We start from the raw sequence: 22,431 nt of genomic DNA, 5'->3' as shown, positions 1-22,431 counted from the left end.
GAAATGTTCTGTAATAATAAAAACATATTATATATTATCAGATGTAAAAAAAAAAATAATTGTTGGCTCCTGCTTTCGCAAAAGCGAGGGGACATTGGATTTCGTTCGTCTGTCCGTCTGTCTGTCAGTCTAGCCGTCTGTCTCCCTGTCACAAAAACTTTAACATTGGTCATATCTTTTGAATGAAATATTAGGGAATTTATATTTGACATGTACATTACCTGTGACAGGACTTTTCCAAATATAGTTTTATTTTTGACCGCTTGACCATGAAGCTTGATCTACTTTTCAAAATTTTAACATTACTTTAATTTGGTTAAAACTTTTGAAAGAGAAACGATAATGCTTTCATATTATACTTGTATGCTATTGTTACAAGTCCTTCTAATAATAGAGAGTTTAGTTACACGTTTTGCGACGAACTTGTACGGATGAAGTCATCAATTGTTGAGGTCTTCGACGTCATGACGTCAAATCCGACGTGTAGCTACAAGTTGTAATACATTGTCTACACGTACGACGTAAACGGGTAAAGTTATGGATTACATTCTTTATTTTTTGATGCAGTTGATTAATTTTTGTGCAATTAAACAAGAACACTTGTCTTTCTAAAACCTTAAATGAATGATAATTCGATGATTTCATCGTAGTATTAGTATTTTTATCAATGAAACGTTAAACTCAAACTGAAACCAAACAGCATGTTTAATACAGTTTGTACGCAGGATTCATTTGAAGAAGACCCCGTCCGCCAATGCACCAAATAAAAAATTATAGTTTCATGGTGATTTTTCCCTTTCTGTTATTTTTATTAAAACCTTTTTTAAAACCCCTATGTTATTTATTTTTTTTATAATAAAATATTTCAAAACTATTATATAACATCCACAGGCACTAGTGACATGACAAAAAATATAAACCCTCGCCTAATTAGTTATAGGTAGTAGGCCTATGTGTAACGTCAAGTGCATGTTAAGATTGTATTTCATTAACTATTTTTTTTCTTTTGTACTATCAGATGTAAAGCTCAACAGCAGATGCGTATTTAAAAAGGGGCGGTGTCTGATTTTGGTTTTAACAATGTATTTATGTATTAAATTTTATTCCATGTCTCCTGTCTAGACGTTATAATGATTGAGCCTTCACATTTTATCGTTTTCAAAAGGTTTTCTTTTGTACCCCCCCCCCCTCCTCCAAAAAGTGCAAAATGTGGTCGTTTTTTTTATCATCAATTAGATAATTTTTATGATTGCTTCCATTTTTAAAGTTATGCAGAATTAAAAGCTTAATATCCTGTAGAGATACTAGGTGACAAAATATTTAGAGCGATTCATTGCATTGAGATGGCAATACATATAATAATTTTTCATTGTTTATAATGATATCTATGACTAGAGTAAGTATAAATTCCATTTCACCATTGATTTGTCTAAATCAAAAATAATAAATACAATGCCGTTCAATTAATTTACTGTTCAATCACGAAATTTGCATACGTACACGTTTACGTATAACTAAATCATGTTAGTGACGTTGACGTCAAATAGAACGTGTACATCAATGTTACGCGTACACGTTGTTACGTCACTTGTAACTAAACCTCTCTAATATTATGATTGTCAGACCCTGTGTCCTTTACCATAACACGTATCCTATTTTTCAAATATACTCTTTTTCCTCATAACCTTTGATTGAGAAGAGATAGTACTTTCATATTTTAATAAGTAAGAAAATGCGTCCAAGCTGAGTATTATATGATTTTGACCCATTGACCTTCATGTTTGACCTACATGTAATATAAAAAATACTTTGGTGAATACTGTAAACCCCTATTGTGGGTGATAAATGTGTATTGCTAGTGATAAGGGTATATTAGTGATGAAGGTACATGTATATTGCTGCATACATAGGTAAGGAAAGTTCACGATTAAAAACTTTAAAGCGTAGCTGTTACATAACCACTAACGTCTAATTAAATATCAAAATATAAAACAGATGTATCAGACTCTTTCTAGCTCACTGGGATATATCGTGTCGACAAAGTAATGGAAATACACGTGGCCATTGATAATTGACAATACGCCGTCGATATATCAAAATGTCGAGTTGAAGGCCTCAGCAATTGTTTTCTTGTTTTCATAAATAAGAATCTGAACAAATTCTGCTAATTATGAATACAAAAATAGGTCTTATAAAAGTAATCAGATCAGGTTCTAAAAATACTATTTTTAACATATTTTCACGGGGAGGTTTGAGGAAAAAAAAATTAGTTTGTGGGTACTTGATTTCGTAGTTGGACTATGTGAAGTAGTAATGCATATTAATTTCGTGGTGGTAAACAATTTGTGGGTCTCCGCGTGCCTCGAAAGAACGAAAAATAAACCTATACGAAAATATGTGATATCACAGTACTTGCGAACTGCATGTTTTTAAATACTTACATCGAACTATTTTCCTTTTATTTTTATATAATATTATTATTTTATACATGGTGAAAAAGCTTGTTGAACCATTATAAACAACACAGAGATCAATTCTAATTTCATATCGTACTAATTAACATGGGTAGTTTATATATAAGACTTCAAAGAATTAACAGGAATCATGTTGAGATACAAAAAATAAAAACTTTAAATTCCTTATTTCATACCATATATTTCATTGCAAAATAAAAATGTTATCTAACACTAGTTTCTAAAATTTCAAAAAAATGTTGAATTATATTGGCATGCATGAAATGAAAATTGCTGCACTGAAAGCTTTCCATTGAAAGCTACTTTTTATAATTTTTCGTTTATTAAAAAGTAATTCTACGAATGATTGTTCCTGTCTGAAGAGCATATATCTCATCTCTTTGGATAATTACGAATGTATCAAATTTGTAGTTTTCACACTATCTGAAAGTGTTAATCTGTTATAATGTACTTATCTGAAAAATTGGTGTTAGATGGTTGAGGTTAGAGTTCTAGAAAAAAGTTAACGGTTATATAGTCATAAAACATGACCCACAGAAGCTAGACTAATTACTTTATGTTCACCTCGAAAATAATTGAGATTTGAGTTTGAAATTGAATTATATATTAATAAATTTTAAATAAATTTTGAACCCGTTGACGGCAAGTGAATTAAATTTTTACCTGTTAATTAATATAATACATTTTGTATGCATGGTTGGGATAGGCTTTTTAAAAATTTTAATATATGTGTTATTTTGATTAAAATGGTAAGTAATGAATTTGAAACACATTAAAATAAAGTTTGTTCCTCAAAAAGGACATGTTTGATCCTCACTCTGTTTTTTTGCATTTACTCTTTTCAACAACTCAGTCTCTAAAACTGTTCTATTAAAAAAACGTTTTGTTTCGAAAGCATATTTTGTATGTCTTTATATTAGATGAAAAACACGGCCTATTGTCTGTTGATTATTAAAAAAGTTACTAATTTATAATAAAAAAAATTATGCATATAGCAAGTTTTGATTAAACTAGATTTTAGGTCTTACGATCAATGTAAAGGTTACATTAAACATAAAATATATGTTGTAATTTCAAAAAACAGCGTAAGATATAGATTCAATTAATTATTTATGGTTAAATCATATATAAAAATTGTCATGTTATGTATTTGATAGACTTTAAAGTACTTGGGGATAAAACTGAGAACTAATGGCTTGAATATATATAGTTCTGAACCTATAATCCTCACAGACGATACAGTGACATAAATCAATTATAACTCAGCAACCAATGATATTGTTAGAATAATAAGACAGAAAAAAAACTTCTGAAATTCAGCACATGTATCAACTCGTGCTTGCATGCAAATCAAGTATTAAGAATTTTTAAACACAGAATTATATTCAAAGTGGGAGGAAATACTAGGATTTATGATTTTAGCCTGTCAGAAATGACTGTTGTAGATACATATGATCATCATAATAAACAATTAACTTTTAGTTTTTAATGTATTTTATTTTTGTTTTTTTTTTAAATGAGGATATTTGATAGATCTTATAGAAAGGATAAATTAAAGCAATAAATATGTAATTAATTCATGTACTGATAACTAAAGAAATAATTTTTAATATTCCTTATTGTGTGTAAGCTAGAAAGCAGGACTTATTTACAAATTAAGTACCATAACACTTAAAAACAAAACAAAGATCAGACGTCTAAAACTGCTTTCTATATGAATTTATTCTATGGATGTCCTAACATTTCTAATAGTTGCCAATGCAAAACATTAGTTGACTAGGTTCTCGGACGAAATGCATTATACAGAACCCTCGAACAAAACTGTTGCCTTAAGCTTTTAGAAAACAGGTCATATGTCGGGTATGACAAACGCATCTTGCTCTCAAACTCAGTATATTAAGGTAAGATAAATCAATATTATGCACAATTATATTTTAAGTTTAACGTACGAATTCAAAGTTACGTTATTTATTCAAAACTCTTATAATGATTGAAATCTTTTTGTTGTAGCGTGTTTTGGAATGAAAATGAAACAAGAAATCTGTGAGCCAATGCTCACTAGTAATATCCCCGCTCTGATGTGAACATACACATCATGTTAATATACACAAGTTCAGTGACGGGCAGATGCACGGATAAATAGGAAGTTGACATCAGATTCGTATAAAAATAAACCCCATCACATAGCAAGCCTCAACAAAGTATGTGCTGAAATTTCAAGCATCTGTAATAAGAAGTTGCTGAGAAAACTGCGACAGAGATTGTTATGTATTGTACAAAGGGACGCACGGATAAACAGGAAGTTGACATCAGTAGTAAACAGAAATGAATCCCACCATATGACATGCCTTAGCAAGAGTGTACTAAAATTTCAAACATCTGTAATGAATAGTTGCTGAGAAAACTACGACGAAAATCGGAAAGAAGCAGCATGGACAGCGAAATGCCGTTGGATTTGAAGAAAAATGCACCATACCATATGACATGCCTCAGAAAAGATTGTGTTAAATTTTTAGCATCTGCGATGAGAAGTTGCTGAGATAATTGCGACAAAATTTGTTATGTATGAAACGGAAAGACGTACGGATAAACAGGAAGTTGACATCGGATATATATATACAAAAAATGAATCCCACCCTATGGCATGCCTCAGAAAAGATTGTGTTAAAATATCAAGCATCTGCGATGGGTAGCTGCTGAGAAAACTGCGACGAAAATTTGTTATGTATGAAACGGAAAGACGTACGGATAAACAGGAAGTTGACATCGGATATAAACAAAAAATGAATCCCACCTTATGGCATGCCTCAGAGAAGATTGTGTTGAAATATCAAGCATCTGCGATCGGTAGTTGCTGAGAAAACTGCGACGAAAATTTGTTATGTATGAAACGGAAGATGTACGGATAAACAGGAGGTTGACATCGGATATATACAAAAAAAACCAACCATACAGTACGCTTCAGAGAAGATTGTGTTAAAATATCAAGCAACTGCGACGAGTATTTGCTGAGAAAAATTCGACGAAAATTTGTTACGGACAGACAGACGGACACTCACAGACGGAAAGACGGACGGACACACAAGGGTAAAGCAATATCCCCTCTCTCCTTCGGAGCGGGGGTATCAATATGATTTTACTTAAATTAAGGCATAAATACCAGCAAAATTTTGTGGAGCTTTTAAAAGAAGTTTAAGTCGGGCCATTTTTAGCCAGTCAGCCGGGAGAGGCCTAACAGTGCAGTTTAAAAATGTCCTAATGATCGTCAACATTTGCATATCATTACATTTGTCATTTTATGTATATGTTTATTTACATGCCATATAAATATATACAAATATTAACAAAGTCTGAATGGGAACATGTTTTGATTTAAATCAAACTAAATCACGTTGTAGATGGCGTTTAAAAATGGATTAACAATGTCCTTTTTGGTAACCAACAAACCCGTAAATCATAATGAATTAACATAAATATTTTAATTACTAAAATGATTATTGTTTTAAAATTATTCATTTAGCAGTACTTTTTAAGATCCTTTGATGAATGTGTGCGCTTTCAACAATACGACATATTTCAAAATAAACCTATGTGTGGTGACTTTTAAATAAGATTTTTTTTCGGGAAATATTTACCAATGTTATACAGTGTAATTTTTTTCAACACAAAGTTGAAATTTGTCGATTGTTTTTAAATTTATTTTCTTGTCAGAAGCAGTTTAAATAGTACGAGGTAAATAAAAGTTATTATTATGTAAAACTAGGTATTGACTTCAAACAAATGACAGATTACTTATCCATTTTTAAGTTTACCGGGACTGTTTTTTTTTCTGTTTATTCTTCCATTTTCAGGGGATCTAATGTGATAAAGAATTAGAAAGACTTCATGCAAAATATTTTTGGTTCAAGCGGACAAGGTCTGTAACAAATGGTTTTAGTTTTTAAGACTCATTATTATGAATCTATTTTAGTCCTCATCTGGTAAACCTTAATCATATTTTCCATTCACGGGATTTTTTATATCACCTTTGAGTATTTTAGTTTTATATTCAGGATAATAGAAAAATATAAAACAAATACCTATACTAGATTTCAAAACCTATTTGAGCTTGGGATACAGATACCACAGAGCCTGATACATCCGTTTCATATTTCGATATTTTACTTGAAAAAGACATTAATGGTAATCTAACAACCAAGCTCTACGATAAACGTGATAATTTTAACTTTTCTATCGTCAACTTCCCTTACTTATGCAGCAATATACCTTCATCACCTGTATACTGTGTTTATATATCTTAGATGATTCGATACGCAAGAGCATGCTCTACGTATGAACAATTTCTAAAACGAGGTAAATTTATAACAAACAAATTGATGAAACAAGAATTTCAGCAGTCTCATTTAAAGTCATCATTTCGGAAGTTCTATGGTTGATACAATGACCTTGTCATCAAATAAATTTATGTTCCTTAGTTCTCCTGCCAAATGACTTGACCTTGCTTTTTGATAAATTCAGGCAAAAACAATTAACATCATGTAGAAGTGAAATATGTCATTTATTAATTTAAATGATGGAAAAGTAAACACTATTAACAAATTGGGGGCAGAAAAAGGGGGACTCAGATGTAGAGTATTACACATTTTAGGCAAAATATTTATGCAATCTGACCCCCAGCACCATATTGACATTGTAACATGATGTCCTTAGGCAAAAGGGGGGTCTGATTGGTTGAACCCAAATTTAGGTATAGGAGAAGGGTAAAATTAGTTCAATAAAATGAACGGTAAAGCTCCTTAATATAAAGTTAGGTAAAATACAGACACTGCTATATAATAACATTATTAATCAAGAACATGTCACATAAATGAAATTATTTGCAATAATTACTATTTTATCATTATTCAAATGCTGACGTTTTTAATATTAATTGTTAGTCCATTATTTATACACTGAATTGATGACGGATGTTATAGTAATTTCCTCATCATGACAAGGAGCACACGGCGGATGTGACCGGTCGGCTGGGGATGCTCGTTCCTCTATGGCACCTGATCCCACCTCTGATTTTTTGGAGGCCCATGTTTGCTCTGCTCCTATTTTGTATTGTTTAATAGATTATGATCTTAAATACTGTTCGTCATCTCCATGTATGTCAAATTTTTAATGACTAACATGAAACAGAGCTGAAATTGAAATAATTCTAAAGTTTACTGATTGTTCCATCAATGAATCTGATTTATCTAAGAAGAAAAATATTATTTTGTATTTTTTAAACGATAACAACGTAAGAATTTTGGAATATCCATCTTATTATCATAATTAATTTATTTATACTTTAACTTTGTGTGCAATGTCAAAACGCAGGCTTTCCTTTAGTACCATTAAGTCATCAAGAGTTTGAAAAAAATGAATTATTACGTAACTTCTGACAATGAATGATTGTTTATAAGATACCTGTTGTTTAATTAACTATCTTATCTTTTGATAAGACAAATTAATTACTCTTGCTATGCTCTTGACCTCAGTGCTACCTTGAATATTCTGTTTTTCTTCCTTTTTTCTTCTAAAAAATAAATGTGTTTATCTTAATACGTAGTTGAAATATAAATAACAGAAAACAATAAAACGATAAGACCATATCATATGTCTTTTATTTTAAAAATATCATTTTCCCTATCAAATTTTGATGGAAAAAATATTTGTTTTTAGTTTTAATTGTAGTTTTCGTTTATTTTTCTTTCCATTGTTAATTTTTTTAATTAGGCGATAAAATCGTTCAAATATTTTTTAATCTATCTCTGGTTTTTTAATCTCTTAATTTCACTAGCTGGTTTTAAAATAAGCTTTGAAAATAGTATACCTATGCATATACATATTTTGCAATAAAACGTCGGTAACTGGTATTTTTACAGTTTATTTTGGAGAGAGAGAGAGAGAGAGAGAGAGAGAGAGAGAGAGTCTAAAATTTTATTATAACCACATGTCACAAAAGTCAGAGCAAATCAACGATTGCAGATCATTCGGTAAATCAAAAAAAAAAAAAAAAAAAAAAAAAAATCATACTTAATTTAATGTAAAAAAAAAAATTCCTCCATCTAATATATAAATAAAATAAAAACGACGCATATTTTTGTAAAATTACGTTCTCTAATTAAGTTGTTGATGAAATTTGTGACAGGACAAAAACTGAAAGAAACGTAAAATCCGCGAAAGTATTAAAAAAATCAAATATTTGGCATTTATAGCCTTTTATATCCTATGTATTAAATGAGAATCATTTTGTTTATTTAAGAAAATATCCACAACATTTAATTACAAAATAAACACCTTTAAGTTCTTTTAATGGTCCTTTTATCGAACTTTATATGAAAATGATATTCCAATGGTGCTTTTTAAGAAATAAGGTATCATTGTTCATCAACAACTTAACAAAAAATGATATATTATTACTTATATTTACATTTGTGACTTATTCATACTTTATATTTGCCTGATTGTCACTTTTAACATGTGAAATGCGTTATTTTTCAAACCCAACGGCATGTATGTAATCCACTAAACGCGTGTCGACCCTTTATGACGTCACAGAGAAATTACGTCGAACGTTTATCCAAACGCACATCTATGACCTCTTGACCCCGTACCTGTATTTATACAGTTATAAGAACGCTTGCTTTCAGTAGTGTTATATAAAGGAAAACATTTGCAAATGTAAATATAAACAAATACTGCTTATTTTAACTTGAAACATCGTGGTGTCTTATCTGTAAAATTCAATGAAACAACTAAAAGACAATACCTTACTCTCTGGTTCTGGAACCGATCAAGCAATTTAGACTGTACAGGACTCAGTACATGAGTCCATTATCATAGATCACACACCGAAATATAAATTTATTTTTCATTCACCACGTTTTAGATCAATTGTTATTGATGCTGACTTTAATAATGATTTTAAAATAAACATTTATCATTACTCACCACATCTGCAAAAATGATGTTAAGGTAGGATTCTTCTCTGGTTTATGACTAGATGAAACATTCAAAGCATATTTGCTTATATGTCTTACATATTGAGGTGTAAGGAATTTAAAAGACCATATTTTTCTTTCCTCATCACAATTGTGCAACATTAAATAGAAATTTTGAAAACTAGCAGGGACTATATTTTTGGCGGAATGGTGGCGTATTAAAATATCTTCTTTTCTGCCTCTCGAAATTATAGTAGAACAATGAATTTAGTTATAATTTTTACACAATCGAAGACTTTGAGAAATTTTCAAATGTAAGTTAGATTAATAATGAGGGACTAAACTTTCAAAATATATAAAAAAAATATGACTTTTCAAATAAACTAGAACTTCATTAGCTTTTCAACACTTCCTATCAAAGTGCAGATTTGAGCCAAAAATCCATAAAAAGTATTTTTTTCTCTCTTAGTAAACGATCAAAACTTTTTGTTTTTGTATCATTTTGTACATTTATAAGACTACTTTATTATGTGTGAAAATAAGAAAAAGTTAAATATAGGAAGCATATGAAAATAACTAATAATCCTTAAAAATTAAGAAAAACAGAGAAAATTCGGATTAACTAATATCCAGTTAAGTTAAATTATTTATGTAAATTTGGTAATATCATGCTATAGACCCGATATAGTAATATGTTTTTATGCAAAAAGAACAATCATTAAACTTTTGAAATAGAAGTAGGTATCACATGATTAGCAACAGTTTTTTTTAATTCTTAATGTCAAGGAAAAAGATAATGACCTTGACCTGACCTTGCCTTTAATATAAAATGGTCAAATTTAATTTCACTGATACTATCACTTACTGATATTGTCTTCTTGATTCTGTGAAAATTTCATTAATTTTTAAATATTAGAAATATGAGAAGAACCCTACCTTAAGTTATATTACTCAAAGAAATAGCCGTACAGTATAGTAATACATGTATATACTAGATGTACATATATTTTAATGAAAACGTACTGCATTCTGAATTTAGATTCATTCTTTCAAGCAGGATATGGAGATAACGAACAGTATTCAATCTCCAAGTCCAAAAAACAACACAAAATAAGAGCAGAGCAAACACGGACTTCCGAAACATCAGAGGTGGGATCAGGTGCCATGGAGGAGTGAGCATCCCCTGCTGACCGGTCACTGCCGTTGTGTACTCCTTGTCATGATCGGGAAATAACGGAAAAATCCGCCGTCAATTCAGTGTTTAAATAATGGACTAACAATTGGTATGAATAACTTCAGTCAGCATTTGACTCAATGATAAATGTATTTGCTGACAAGGTCATTGTATCGACCATAGAACTTACGAAATGATGACTTTAAACGAGACGGCTGAAATTCTTGTTTCATCAACTTGTTTGTCAATAATTTTCCTCGTTTTAAAAATTGTTCATACGTAGAGCAAGCTCTTGCGTATCGAATCATCTAAGATATATAAACTCCGTATGCAGGTGATGAAGGTATATTGCTGCATAAGTAAGGGAAGTTGACGATAGAAAAGTTAAAGTCATCACGTTTATCATATAGCTTGGTTGTTAGATTACCATTAACGTCTTTTTCAAGTAAAATATCCAAGTATGCAACAGATGTGTCAGACTCAAGATCAGAAGTTCATAACACAAAAATAAATAGGAGCAGAGCAAACACAGACTTCCTAAACATCAGAGGTGGGATCAGGTGCCATGGAAGAGCGAGCATCCCCTGCTGACAGGTAACACCCGCCATATGCTCCTTGTCATGATCGGGAAATAACGGAAAAATCCGCCGTCAATTCAGTGTATAAATAATGGACTAACAATTAATATTAAATATGTCAGTCAGCATTTAACCCAATGATAAATTGTATTTGCTGACAAGGTCATTGTATCGATCATAGAACTTCCGAAATGATGACTTTACACGAGACTGCTGATATTCTTGTTTCATCGACTTGTTTGTCAATAATTTACCTCGTTTTCGAAATGTTCAAACGTAGAGCATGCTCTTGTGTATCGAATCAAATGAGATATATAAAATCCATATGCAGGTTAATAAATCATTTAATTACATCATTTTTGACATTTTCAGGCAAAACAACCTTATATGAGCAAACGCAGGACACCATAATATCCCTTTTTATTTTAAACTGCATTGTCGAAAATAATAAAAAAAAAATTAACAGAGTGGTATATTGGTCACTGTGTACAAGAATTTTTGTAGAATTACTCAATCATGAAATCCTGTAATGTACAGACTTATAAGAAGGACTTTTGTCGAGTATGGTTCTTCGGATGAAAACATATTAACCGAGATCTCTTAAAGCTTGTTACTGAAAGATCCCTCACTGCGAAAAGGTTCCGAGTGCCGAGTAAATTTGCAGCCTTTATTGGTGAGTGGTTTTAGAATGAATAAATCAATCCCTAAACAAAACAATTTAACAAGCAAATCTTTCTGAAGTCTACTTTTTCGTTTCATTTTTTAAATCTAAGAAAATGTCAATGACACGATTTTCTTTCCTTTAGTAAGAACGAGGTGGGAAATTTAATGACAATTACAAATTAATAGTCATCTTAAATATGATATCATTTAGGATAAGTCATTTCCGGACTATTGTTATACTAATTAAGATCTTATAAGTCATATAAAGTATAATGTCATTTAGGATGTCATTTCCGCACTATTATTATTATACTTATTAAGACAGCAAAGGTGGAGTAATTAATTGTTAGCATTATGCTAAATATCTACAATAATTATACATTTTATGATACTAATTTTTGATGACAAAAGTTATTTCCTTATTTGTGTATGAGTATATCTATATTCCTTATAAATTTTAGACAAGATAGTATAAATACACAGTTTACGGACTTCTTACTCAAAACAAAGAAAGACAAATATCTTACCAAAGATATATAACCACAAGAACTAATCTAAATGACATCTTTTGCAAGAGAATTCGATGTCTTCATATTTACCAAATTTACTTTGAAATAAAATCATATTTGGAATTTTATGCTAGAATAAACATATATCTTTATGTAATGTGTTTTTCTCTAAAACAAAATAAGAATCAAGTTAAACATATAAACAAACAATCAAAAAAAAATATATAATTTGAAAAAGTGAATGTACAATGTATTTCTGAATAAATTTGTCCAAAGAGAAGAAATTTCGTCGTTTATTTTTAACCTGTCTGCAGTCAAACGTTTGAAACATGATAAGTTTATGGCTTCAACTTGTGAATTTTCAGGTTTACACATTTTTCATGTCAGACACACAGAACGTCGACTGATGAAAGAAATAATTAAGACCCGTGTTGTGAATTTAATTAGTCATTTTATTAAATTTCTAATGATTTAAGAATAAATGTTTTATAATTAACTATAAACTGACCAAAGAGGCGGTAGTTCCCATTTTTCAGAAATAAAGTACACCTCTCTGTTTTACATGTAACTATAAACTAAAATTTTCAGAAAGTAAGAGATAAGGAATAACGTTCGAAAATAACCATTTTTTCTTGTTATTATCAAAGTTTCAAACAAATAGGAAAACACGTGCCAACAATAAAGGTAACGTATACATACATGTATATTTAATTTCTACTCAGTTGTTGGCTCAATTTTACAATTTGTTCGGAATTTTTTAAATGTGATCGATCTATAAAATCTAAAGAAATACAAATCTGTGAATAGGGGCATTAAGGTGAAATATACCTATGCTCCAAATTTCATCATTTTTTCTTAAATACCCAACACTGATTTTCATCAACAGCGAAAGCACTAGATTCAAATGGAAAATAGTTAGAAGTATGAAGAAAATTTGAAATTTTTAAAAAGAAAGATCAATATTTTTTCCTCTTACAATAAAATTAAAAATAAAGGCACATATGAAAATGATATTTACTAATCATACCTATCTAATTAACATTAAAAAACACAATGAAGCGTTCCTATTTAAATCAGAATATCACATTGTTGTATATACTTGTAAAATAAGATACATCTATCTACAAGAGTTGTCTATCCATTATCGTTCTTAAAATTATTTATTACTGAGACCAAAAAAAAAAAATTATCTAATCATAGAAATTCTGCATCTGAAATTTTTTTTGGTAACAATTAAAACATTTATACGTTAATAAATAGAAATATTTCAATTTTCAGAGTTTAAAGGAAAGGGGTGTACATGTTATAGCTTAACTAATTTAAGTAATTGATGAAAATATTGGCAATAGAAACAAGACATAGATATTTGTACATTGATCATATTGGCATGAGTTGACTATGAAATGGTAGGCCTGTTCGTAATTACTTATAGTAAACTCTGCGGAGACAATTCATCGACGTGCTAGGAAAGTTATCTCTCTTATCAGAGGGATATTACACCTTAAAACGGACTTCTTGAAATTTAAGAGATCGGATCATTTGTCCAGGAGGTTTGAGCATCCCTTTCCTATCAGACACTAACGCAGTATGTATTGGTCAGTAAAAGGAACACTCACTGCAGAGCACTGTAGTTGTTCTCATAGATTTCATTAACAACACAACAATCATGTCGTACTCAAAACCAGCTGTATTTGTCTCGTTCTCGATTTTAAATCGTTAATGGGATTTATCAGTGATCACTGGTCTACGGAAGCCAGTAAATGCGAGGTAGAAAAAAATGTCTGGTGGTTGTCATATCATTTTCAGGCGATCACCATATAATTATCTATCGACCGCTCCAGAAATAAATGGCGGAAACTAAATAATTTTTTTGGCCCCCACCAGATTCGTGGCGGTCGCCAAATAAAATATATTTTTATCTGGCACCTACAGCCTTTCGTGCAGGTCGTTATCTTATCCTTTCTAATAAAATCGCCACAAGACATTTTGCAGATGTTACAAGGGCAGTGAATACATTTCGAATTGTAGTCTAAAATTGTATTCATTTTAAGATATTATAAACTGCTGTGAATAATCAAAATATACGTTCTCCTGAACATATGATTGGAAAGTAGGAAAGTATTAAGGTAGGTCCGTACTTTCAAAAGTTTCTGTCAAACTGATATTTTTTTTTATTTGAATACCTTGACTAAGTCATAAATTAACTAAAACACCCATAAAAGACACATCTTTGCAGGTTACATTTCAAACAACATGTCTCAGACTACATATCTCTAAAATTCAACAGCCAATAGTGACCATAAAAAGTGTAATATCATATTTTTTTATTTAACTATGCACAAAATCAAATCAAATTTATGTTAAGACCTATGACAATCCAAAATATTCATTTGCCTATAGAATATTTGAAATCTTAATTGGGAAACATTAACATTAAATTGATGTTTAATCAGACCACGTCTCTTAGAATAATTCTTAAAATCTAAATTGTTTATATGCCATTATTTTTTATTTGCCGTTATTTATTTATAACTATTAAGAATTATATCTAAGGTTAACAAAAAACACATATAACAAAACAAAATTTTGAATACGTATACCGCAATTTTGAAAATATCATTTTTTAAATCATTTTTTGCAAATGTTTTAAAAAAGTAAAATTTAAAAAGATGTTTTATCCTTAAATTCAATAAAAAAGATCTCAAGTTGGTTTGTAAAAAAAAATTAAAAAGACCATAAACATTAGTAAGAATTTTCTGTCTGTGTATATACTAAATGACATATAAACAGAGTGCAAAGTGTTAATGTCCATAAATAATATATTTGCTTTGTATGCACATTGGTACTATAATAAACAAATATGTACAATGAAACCTGTCAAATCCGACAAGCACTGGGGTATGAATTTTGTGTCGGAATAGACATGGTGTCGGATTCGGATTAAACAGTGTAAAAAATATGGAAAGTAGTAAAATCGAAAAAAAATTTAATGTCAGAATTCGCAGTGTGACGGATTGCACGGGTGTCAGGTTTAATAAGTTTAACTGTACTTGCTATATTATTATGAGTCATTCAAAAAGATTTAATTTCAATAGAGAAGTGATTATCAGAATGCTTTACTTTTATGTAAAATTAAAACCGGATCCTTAAAAGTATTGACCTATCATTTGCATAGAATCTATGCGTCAAGTGAGTTACAAAAAAGATTTTTTTTTCTGAAATAACCTTATTTCGTTTCAAAATTCATTACAATTTTTTAAATTATATGCATACTATAACAGGAATGACTATTTCCAGGTGACAGTTGGTTGTCACTTTAACTTAATTGAATTCGTGGAATTCCAAATCAATTTTAAGAACAGAAGTCAAGGACTCATCCCTCTTATAATGCATTTTATTTCTCTTTAATCAGTGTCATGCTTTGCAATTATAAGTGGTTTCTGATTTCAATTAGACATTTAGAATATTATTATTTTAAAAAATCAGCGTATAGGAAACAACTTTCAAATGCACATAATACTTACACATAATAAATTTGTTTTAAAACAACAGAAAAATGCATTTGCAAGTATCAAATATCAATCCATAAATTTATATGCATTGATTTAGAATATTGTAGTGTGCAAATTGAATAACTTTTCAACATATCACTAAGACTTTTTTTTAATCTTGTTTTTTCTATATTGTTATGAAAAACATTCTATCAAAAATATTTTCCAGTTTTTAATTGCCAAAAAAGACGTAGAAAACTTCAATAATATTTTTATTCCTAAATATGTTTAAATAGATAGCGGAAGTTTGTGCTATAGCCATTTCAACACAATAAAGAAGGATTTATAGATGATTGTTATTTTATGCTGACTCTTTAAGATATAAATAGATCACTATAAGTAGTGCTACTCTAGGAGGTCAGGAGGGGCTTATTATGGTGAAATTTAATTGTTCTTTATGTCGACAAATATTTAAAAGCCTTGTATAGAATCCGGAGAGTGCTTTAAACAATTGGTTGCACAACCTTTTTTAAAAATGTTTAAGTCATTTTTACAAAATATGTCAGAATCCATAGTTTTGAAATATATAATGTTGTTGATAAAAGTTACAGTTTTATTATGTTCTTTTAATGACCATTATTATTGATGTTTGAAAAAATAATGACATAATAGTGATTACATTTTATTTGTTTCGTAAATTTAAATAAAAAATGAAACTATGATAGATATTTTCAAAACATAATGCAAAACAGTCATAACATATTTCCTAATAATCCCCTAACGTACATTTGAGGATGCGTTTTACAATAAAATGACTTGCAAAATTAACATCTTTAGAGAGCGTTATCAATCATAATTTTGATACATTTAACATTTTTGCAATACACTTCATGCGTTATTTAATTGCTACGAAATTTAATTATATAACACTTTTTTTTTAAAAAAAAAAGTATGCTTTCATTTTGAATTATAAAACATATTCATTTCAAAATTTTTACACCAAACGAAGATAATTATATAAACTGAACACTTCTCAGTAAAAACTAGGCTAAACAGGGTGATATGGCTTGATTATTCATATAAAAAAGTAAAATAACGTACAGGGTTAAAGTCTAGAACTTACGAATAAATTCCGGAGCATAAATTAATTTCTATATGCTATTGGATCTACAATGATGAAAATATAATTAAAAAAAGTTATATCAATTTTAGCAACTACTTTCTCTCAAGCAATCTTTATTAGATTTATATATTAGCTGATAAATTGTAATTATATATGATTTGTGGAAAACATTTTATAATATAGGAACATATAAAATTGATTTTCCAAACAATTCTTAACAATTCTTATCATAATTAATAATATTCACAACATAAAGTGACTGAATACATTGTACTTTTAAAATAAGCGTTATATAACATCTAGAAGACCATATACCGATAAATTCAAATGAATTGATCAAAATATATAATGATCAATTATGTAAATTTTACTGATAATGTTGAAACCTATTGACATTTATAAAGTGAATAACTTACCATCACGGCATCTAAAATCAAGTCAACAGTTAAAGAAGATCATAATATCATAAAAAAGATTTACTTGTCAACTGCTTTTTACGTTGAAATGAAGTTATACTATTTCTTATAAAATATATTTTCAGATATAATTAAATGGAGAAATATAATAGCATTTTATAATTGACTACATGGTAAAAGTTAATTTCCTTGCCAACTTAATTTAGCATTTCCGTAGCTGTCATTTCTCATTTCCACAAGATAAATAATGAACTGCATATCACCCCTCCCTTCAACAAATGTCTGTTGCTGAAATGTCACTCACATTTAAGGAAACGTTTTCATTAAGAGTGAAAGTGTAAGTCATATCCACTGAGAAAATGCAGGATCAACACCCTATGGCATGCCGATAAATTCAAATTTAATTCAAATGTGAGCTAAATTTTGTAGCCCCGTCGTCTATTCATTAGTGAATTATATGGAGATATCGAACAGTATTCAAGCTCAAAAGTCCATAGAACAATACAAAATAGGAGCACAGCAAATACAGACCTCCAAAACATTACGAGGGCTGTTCAATAAATAATGTCATTAGCTCGATGACATACAACATAGAAATTATATGACATTAACCTTGACTTACCCTCATTATTGAATCTTTAATGAATTGATAGCAGTTTATGTGACCACTTTTCATCACATAGTTTGATTGTGTGAAACTGGAAAACAAGGGCTATTCGAGACACTGCATTAGAAATGAATGGTAAAGAAACAGTAAACTAGAGTGAAATTAAACGCTTCAGTAAAGCTGCTGTAAAACTTGTTCAGAATCCCAAAGAAATATTAACTGAAATATGTGAAATTTACAGCAACCAATGTCTGTTTTATACACACATGAGCAGGTGGATTTCCATGACCAAAAAGAATATAATGGGCATAAAAAATGGGCACCTTACCTGGCGACAAGAAAATACAACAACCAATGTATATTTGCAAAATAATAACATTTTATCACTGATTATGTTTGATTGACTTTAAGACTCATAGCAAATTTGATGGACATCATTTTGGGGGTAGTTCACACTTTTTAAAGCAACATTTGATAGTAAAAAAGTTTAATACTCAAAGGTCACCCTATATTTTGAAAAATGAGTAAAACGGACAGCGTGTCGGAATATATCTAAACAATCATTTTTAAAAAATTAAAAATTGTATTTATCCACGTTTGTCTGAAATTCAAACAGATAATGAAACTTGAATTCATTTTGCTTTAAACCCTCAAAACAAATTTACAATAAGATGCACTTGATGAAACAGCAAAGGCCTGAGAAGAGCAAAGAATTACAAAATTTAAAGCACAAAAACAGTTTTATATGCTATTTCCTTAAATATATGTGGTCTTGTTGTTCAAACTTTTATTCGGGGAGAAAGTTGAATTTCTGGAGGAGTCTAGAAAGCAAACAATTTCTTAATGAATTAAATTCGTTATAACAAATTCGACAATTCGTTATATCGGATTCAAAAATATTTTTCGATAGGTCCTAAAAGGGCTTCCGTATCTCAGGGAAGAAGTTTATTAAGTTTATCTAGAAAAATCCATTTAGTAAGTGTGGAGATTTTTTAAAAATATTATTATGTTTATTCGTGTAAATCCAAAAAAAAAAAAAAAAAAAAAAAGTAAATACATGAAAACAGTTCCGGGACATTTAATAAAATGACTGTTCATGCTGTTGTGTTCTACATATTCACTCTTATTTTCCCTCATCAGTCGCAGTAGCATTACATAATCTCAGTTGGAGCATATAAGACAACCATCGAAATTGGATTTTTCATTTTCAGATGACAATCCCCCCGAACGATTTATGAAATGAGAACATGCTACTCGGTATGCGGTTATATTAAGACATAACTATGCAGGAAGGAGACGAAAAGGATCTATGCAGTGCATTGTTCTACATAATCAAACAAGATGGGAATGAAACACGATGACAATGCCGAATAGCAATAAGGACTATCTTTGTTAAAGAAATTCAAGGAATGCTGTGCAGCCCGGGAAAACATAACTGTATGAAGACATGTAGATTTCACACACAGCAATGAGGTTAAATTGAGACAAAAGGTCATTATGTTTCAGATATGGTGTTATAGCTAAAACTGGAAAGGAACCTTAAAGAATTTTATGTTGTACGATAGTACTGTTAGTGGTGTAATTTCTAAGAAATTGAAAAAGAGGCTACATTGTGATATCAAACTGGCACTGGAGAGCGCAGTTAGTAATTGTAGGGCAAATTCTTCTATTTACCTGAAAGAAGTAGACAGTGAAGAAACTACCTCTACTGCTGCTCAAGAAGTCAAAGGACGTCGTAAGCAATCAGCTAGCAGAAACAGCTAAAAGAAACAGAGTGCAAATGAAAGCTCATGTGAACAGAAAAATAAATTTAAAATTCGGGAAATGTGGGACTTGTCATGAAGTTGGAAAAAATCGAACATATGAAAAAGCTTTCTAAAGTGGGACATCCCCAATCATTTTGATAAAACGTGCAGAATAAAAAAAAAGTTTTGTTAAGAATAATGAAGATCGAACAAATGAAGACTTTATATGCAATGAACAGAAACCCTAGTACGTTAACAAAGATGATCTATAATTACGTCAGATGCTGACTGGTGTTTTCATTCTAATTGTCAGACCATTAATTACACACTGAATTGTTGACGGATTTCCCCGTTATTCCCCGTTAATGTCAAGGAGCACACGGCGGGTGTGACCTCTCGGCAGAGAATGCCCACTCCTCCATGGCACCATGTCTCATTCCTGATTTTTCGTGGTCTTTTTCGTTGTTTGCTCTGCTCCCAGGTCGTGTAGTTTGAATGGACTTTTGAGCTTGAATTCTTTTTGGTATCTCTATATCCTCTGTATAAACCACTTATTGTCTTGCAGATGTCTAAGATTTCGGCGAACTAAACACAAATATCATTGGTAAATATCTCTTAACTCGCAAACCCCAAATGAACAGTCTACACACATTTTGTCATTCCAGATGCGTATCTTTCAATAAGATACTTTAGAATAAAGTGTGTAACATATTATTTTAGAAGGGGTGTAAATCAGATATGGATCCTCAAAATTTAGGAATCACCAAATTTTTCAAAATTCTAACAGATCAAACCTTGAAACTTTAATAATTTTAAACAAATGAGTTAAGCACACTTGATTACTATATATGTAACTGGGTCCAGTTTTGATTGTGATTTAAGAGCGGTTTTATCATCTACAAAGATATGATAAGGTATAATTTAGTAAACATGTTCTATGATATTCTATTCATGCATCTATTTGACATGTGTGTTATAATTAATCCAAAATCAATCATAATCTGAAATATACAAAATTGAATAAGATATCTCAAGCTATGACTACTTTAATTCTTAAATGATATATTTCAGAATACCTTCAACACATTGCTTTCTAGTTTGTATCTTCATTTCAGCTCCAGAAAATAATTATATTAGCTTCTAATTACTGAGTACATATAGTGACGAAGTATTAAGTAAATAAACTATGACTATGACATAATCATGATAATAACAGAAAGAGAAGTCCAAACTTATGTACCTAAACACTTGATCTTGTTAAGAGGTTTCAGACGTAAAGACGTTTTTGAAAGTACTTCCTTATATGAAAAGTACTTGAATAAAAGAACAACGCTTTAAACGAACAAGAACCCTAAAAATATGAGGAATTTCTTCTTAACTCCATTTCAATATCCTTGTCTCAGAAACTTAGCACAATGTGTATGAAACACCCGCAGTGTGCTCCTTGTCATGATCGGGAAATAACGGGAAAAATCGTCGTGAATTCAGTAAGAGAAACGTCAGTCAGCTTTTGACTCAACGCATGTTAAATTATTTTTGTCGACAAGGTTATTCTATCGACCGTAGAACTTATGACTTATGAGAAATGATGACTTTAAACAGCTCAATGAGTTGCATCATGACTATTCTGTGTGTTCATCAACTTGTTGCCAATAATTTATAATGTGCTTATAGAAATTGTTTATACAAATGAATAACTAAAAAAATTATGAGCATGCTCTTGCGTATCTGTAATTAAAAGTCAATTTCACGATTTATAAACTCCGTATGCAGGTAATGAAGTATATATTGCTGCATAATAAGGGAAGTTGACATATAGAAAAGTTAAAGTCATCACATTTACTGTAAAGTCCTAATTATACGCGTGGAATTTATTATCGCGTAATTTCGCGAGAAGCACCACACGCGAAATAGAATAATTCACCTTAATTTTATGGTGCTGAAATCTCTGAACAATCTGTTCATAAACCGTCTATTTGAGGATTATTATTATTGCGATTTGCCGTTGAAGAGCTCATGTGCGAAAAATAAGGAATCTACAGTATCACAAAGCTTCGTTGTTAGAATACCATTAACGTTTTTTTCAAGTAAAATAGTCTTAGTATGAAACACATGTGTTCTACTCTGTCGTATCTTTTATTTCAAGCTCACCAGGATATATCGTATCGCCATAATAATGGAAAAGTGCACGTAGGAAATGACATGGCTTAGCACATTTACAAACTTCCATAAATATTTCAATATTAGGATATCTAGTTAACTTAGCTTCGAACAAAAAAATGTTTTACTAGCACTTGGCAAAACCACATAAAATCTTAAACAAGGGATATATACAAAACCTATAATGTTAGCTCTGAAAAAATACAGAATTGTATTCTTGAATCAACTTAAATCATATAAATTTTGTGTAATGGTTATGTTCTTTTGATATCACATACATGTGTTTAGAGAATATAACATGCTAAAAACCCTTCATATAACATATTAGCTCTTGTCCAATATTAGCGCGGTAATAATGATTTGTTTGGTTTTGTTATAAACGCATCAAAGAAGAAAGGCTGGTTATTAATTTTAGTATAAAGGAGAGATATCTAGTACAAGTGTTCGGCTTATAATGGGTTTTATAATCCGAATGAGAGCATAAGTTTACGAAAAATATATAAACATAATAAAATAT

At 30.2% G+C, this 22,431-nt stretch overlaps 1 protein-coding gene across 1 annotated transcript in view; it reads right to left on the bottom strand.

Moving 5' to 3' along the window:
- The window catches only part of LOC134230245 (uncharacterized), a 57,087-nt gene that overhangs the window by 2,967 nt on the left and 31,689 nt on the right, over window positions 1–22,431 (bottom strand). The window lies entirely within an intron of this gene.

This window comes from Saccostrea cucullata, unplaced genomic scaffold (genome assembly GCF_032062105.1).
Source record: "Saccostrea cucullata isolate Sc308-1 unplaced genomic scaffold, CSIRO_AGI_Scuc_v1 ctg1322, whole genome shotgun sequence".
NCBI classification, from domain to species: domain Eukaryota; kingdom Metazoa; phylum Mollusca; class Bivalvia; order Ostreida; family Ostreidae; genus Saccostrea; species Saccostrea cuccullata.
This window is presented reverse-complemented; position numbering and strand designations above follow the sequence as displayed.